The following is a 5000-nucleotide window of genomic DNA, read 5'->3' as shown; positions in this document are numbered from 1 at the left end:
CCATCGGCACAAGCTGGGCCCTGGTGTGGGTTGTTGCCTCGATCACCAGCGGCACATGCTGAGCCTTGGTGCGGGCGGTTGCCTCGAGCACCATCCGCAGACCCTGGGCCCTGGTGCGGCCGGTTGCCCCGATAACCATCGGCACACGCTGGGCCCTGGAGCGGCCGGTTGCCTCGATCACCATCGGCAAAAGCTGGGCCCTGGTGGGGGCGCTTGCCTCGACCACCATCGGCACACGCTGGGCACTGGTGCGGGCGCTTGCCTCGACCACCATCGGCACACGCTGGGCCCTGGTGCGGGCGGTTGCCCCCAGCACCATCGGCACACGTTGGGCCCTGGTGCGGGCGCTTGCCTCGACCACCATCGGCACACGCTGGGCCCTGGTGCGGGCGCTTGCCTCGACCACCATCGGCACACGCTGGGCCCTGGTGCGGGCGCTTGCCTCGACCACCATCGGCACACGCTGGGCCCTGGTGCGGCAGGTTGCCTCGACCACCATCGGCACACGCTGGGCCCTGGTGCGGTCGGTTGCCTCGAGCACCATCGGCACACGCTGGGCCCTGGTGCGGGCGGTTGCCTCGACCACCATCGGCACACGCTGGGCCCTGGTGCGGCAGGTTGCCTCGAGCACCATCGGCACACGCTGGGCCCTGGTGCGGCAGGTTGCCTCGAGCACCATCGGCACACGCTGGGCCCTGGTGCGGTCGGTTGCCTCGATCACCATCGGCACACGCTGGGCCCTGGTGCGGGCGGTTGCCTCGACCACCATCGGCACACGCTGGGCCCTGGTGCGGCAGCTTGCCTCGAGCACCATCGGCACACGCTCGGCCCTGGTGCGGTCGGTTGCCTCGAGCACCATCGGCACACGCTGGGCCCTGGTGCGGGCGCTTGCCTCGACCACCATCGGCACACGCTGGGCCCTGGTGCGGTCGGTTGCCTCGAGCACCATCGGCACACGCTGGGCCCTGGTGCGGGCGGTTGCCTCGACCACCATCGGCACACGCTGGGCCCTGGTGCGGGCGGTTGCCTCGACCACCATCGGCACACGCTGGGCCCTGGTGCGGGCGCTTGCCTCGACCACCATCGGCACACGCTCGGCCCTGGTGCGGTCGGTTGCCTCGAGCACCATCGGCACATGCTGGGCCCTGGTGCGGCAGGTTGCCTCGACCACCATCGGCACACGCTGGGCCCTGGTGCGGCAGGTTGCCTCGACCACCATCGGCACACGCTGGGCCCTGGTGCGGCAGGTTGCCTCGAGCACCATCGGCACACGCTGGGCCCTGGTGCGGTCGGTTGCCTCGACCACCATCGGCACACGCTGGGCCCTGGTGCGGGCGCTTGCCTCGACCACCATCGGCACACGCTGGGCCCTGGTGCGGCAGGTTGCCTCGATCACCATCGGCACACGCTGGGCCCTGGTGCGGGCGGTTGCCTCGACCACCATCGGCACACGCTGGGCCCTGGTGCGGCAGCTTGCCTCGACCACCATCGGCAGCCTCGACCACCATCGGCACACGCTGGGCCCTGGTGCGGGCGCTTGCCTCGACCACCATCGGCACACGCTCCGCCCTGGTGCGGTCGGTTGCCTCGAGCACCATCGGCACACGCTGGGCCCTGGTGCGGCAGGTTGCCTCGACCACCATCGGCACACGCTGGGCCCTGGTGCGGGCGGTTGCCTCGACCACCATCGGCACACGCTGGGCCCTGGTGCGGGCGCTTGCCTCGACCACCATCGGCACACGCTGGGCCCTGGTGCGGCAGGTTGCCTCGAGCACCATCGGCACACGCTGGGCCCTGGTGCGGCAGGTTGCCTCGACCACCATCGGCACACGCTGGGCCCTGGTGCGGGCGCTTGCCTCGAGCACCATCGGCACACGCTCGGCCCTGGTGCGGTCGGTTGCCTCGAGCACCATCGGCACACGCTGGGCCCTGGTGCGGCAGGTTGCCTCGACCACCATCGGCACACGCTGGGCCCTGGTGAGGGCGCTTGCCTCGACCACCATCGGCACACGCTCGGCCCTGGTGCGGTCGGTTGCCTCGAGCACCATCGGCACACGCTGGGCCCTGGTGCGGGCGCTTGCCTCGAGCACCATCGGCACACGCTCGGCCCTGGTGCGGTCGGTTGCCTCGAGCACCATCGGCACACGCTGGGCCCTGGTGCGGCAGGTTGCCTCGACCACCATCGGCACACGCTGGGCCCTGGTGCGGGCGCTTGCCTCGACCACCATCGGCACACGCTCGGCCCTGGTGCGGCAGGTTGCCTCGACCACCATCGGCACACGCTGGGCCCTGGTGCGGGCGCTTGCCTCGACCACCATCGGCACACGCTCGGCCCTGGTGCGGCAGGTTGCCTCGAGCACCATCGGCACACGCTGGGCCCTGGTGCGGGCGGTTGCCTCGACCACCATCGGCACACGCTGGGCCCTGGTGCGGGCGCTTGCCTCGACCACCATCGGCACACGCTGGGCCCTGGTGCGGCAGGTTGCCTCGAGCACCATCGGCACACGCTGGGCCCTGGTGCGGCAGGTTGCCTCGAGCACCATCGGCACACGCTGGGCCCTGGTGCGGTCGGTTGCCTCGAGCACCATCGGCACACGCTGGGCGCTGGTGCGGGCGCTTGCCTCGACCACCATCGGCACACGCTGGGCCCTGGTGCGGCAGGTTGCCTCGATCACCATCGGCACACGCTGGGCCCTGTTGCGACAGGTTGCCTCGAGCACCATCGGCACACTATCGGCCCTGGTGCGGGCGGTTGCCTCGACCACCATCGGCACACGCTGGGCCCTGGTGCGGGCGCTTGCCTCGGGCACCATCGGCACACGCTGGGCCCTGGTGCGGGCGGTTGCCTCGAGCACCATCGGCACACGCTGGGCCCTGGTGGGTTTAGGCACATCTTCAAATTTCTGCCGTGCCAATGCCATTTTTATGGCTTGTAAATTCATACAATGGTCCCCTAAGCCTTCACGTGAAGTTTCGTTGGAAGATGACTCGTTTTCTATTTTTCACGATTTTCGAAACTTTTTGCGGTTCGTGATTTTTTAAAATTTTTTTATAAGGATTTTTGGCCCCAAATTTTGTAGGCATGATCCTTCTATTTTTGTTGGCATGCACAAAAAAATTCAGCTAAAAACTCGAAGTAGAGAAGATTTTGTGACCGTTTGAAAAAAGTGTCCCCATTTCAGACACTTTAACGGCTACTGGTAGCAAACCTGTAAAATCTCAAATGCTCTTTAAGGGGGTGTGAATTCTCAGAGGTTTGATGAGGGATAGGGGGCCAACACAAGGCCAAGTACCAGCACCCATCGCACACCATGTGCGCACACCCCCCCGGCCCCCCTCCCAATCGCCGGAACCCCAATGCCGCCGGTCAGGTTCTCCGGCGGTACTCCGGCGATGCTCCGGCGATGCTCCGGCGATGCTGTCCCGAGTGAAAAAAATGCGGCACCAGCACATGCTGGAGCCAAGCATGGGCACCGTGGCTCAAAATCGAACTTCGGCCAAGGCCTCGACCATCAATGGCACATGATGACGCATGGTGATGGCACATGCATCGACCATCATCGGCATAGGCTGCCCTTCGGTACGGGCACTTGCCTCGACCGCCATCGGCACAAGCTGGGCCCTGGTGTGGGTTGTTGCCTCGATCACAATCGGCACATGCTGAGCCTTGGTGCGGGCGGTTGCCTCGAGCACCATCGGCAGACCCTGGGCCCTGGTGCGGCCGGTTGCCCCGATAACCATCGGCACACGCTGGGCCCTGGGGCGGGCGCTTGCCCCCAGCACCATCGGCACACGCTGGGCCCTGTTGCGGGCGCTTGCCCCGAACACCATCGGCACAAGCCGGCCCTTGGTGCGGGCTCCTGGCTCGACCACCATCGGCACACGCTGGGCCCTGGTGCGGGCGGTTGCCTCGAACACCATCGGCACACGCCGGCCCTTGGTGCGGCCGGTTGCCTCGACCACCATCGGCACACGCTCGGCCTTGGTGCGGGCGCTTGCCTCGACCACCATCGGCACACGCTGGGCCCTGGTGCGGGCGGTTGCCTCGACCACCATCGGCACACGCTCGGCCTTGGTGAGGGCGCTTGCCTCGACCACCATCGGCACACGCTGGGCCCTGGTGCGGGCGCTTGCCTCAACCACCATCGGCACACGCTCGGCCTTGGTGCGGGCGGTTGCCTCGACCACCATCGGCACACGCTGGGCCCTGGTGCGGGCGGTTGCCTCGACCACCATCGGCACACGCTGGGCCCTGGTGCTGGCGGTTGCCTCGACCACCATCGGCACACGCTGGGCCCTGGTGCGGGCGGTTGCCTCGAACACCATCGGCACAAGCCGGCCCTTGGTGCGGGCGGTTGCCTCGAGCACCATCGGCACACGCTGGGCCCTGGTGCGGGCGGTTGCCTCGACCACCATCGGCACACGCTGGGCCCTGGTGCGGACGGTTGCCTCGAGCACCATGGGCACACGCTGGCCCTTGGTGCGGGCTCTTGCCTCGACCACCATCAGCAGAAGATAGCCCCTACGTCGAACACCATCGATACATGCCGGGCCTTGGTGTGGGCACATGCCTCGAGCTGGTGCGGGCGGTTGCCTCGACCACCATCGGCTCACGTTGGCCCTTGTTGCGGGCACATGCCTCGACCACCATCGGCACCTGCGCACCCTCGGTGTGGGATTTGCTTGTTTGGAAAAAGTGTCCCCGTTTCAGACATTTTAACGTCTACTGGTAGCATATCTGTAAAATCTCTAATGCTCTTTAGGGGGTGGTGGTCCGGCACCCCCTCTCCCCCCCCCACGGGGGGAGTAGGTGTGCGCGATGGGCCTCCCATTGCGTGCACCCCGGCCAACGTCCCTCGAACGAAATACAGGGCGTGCATGCCTTCCGGCGATTTTTGTCCGGCGACTGGTTGCTCCGGTGACCGGCAGGCGCCCATGGCCTCGATCGGTTGGCTTGCATGCAAAAAAAGGGAGCCGAGCTCCAGCCCGTGCACGCGGCG

This window comes from Durio zibethinus, unplaced genomic scaffold, assembly GCF_047325235.1.
Source record: "Durio zibethinus cultivar Kanyao isolate XHJ-2024 unplaced genomic scaffold, ASM4732523v1 HiC_scaffold_404, whole genome shotgun sequence".
In the NCBI taxonomy this organism is placed as follows: domain Eukaryota; kingdom Viridiplantae; phylum Streptophyta; class Magnoliopsida; order Malvales; family Malvaceae; genus Durio; species Durio zibethinus.
This window is presented reverse-complemented; position numbering follows the sequence as displayed.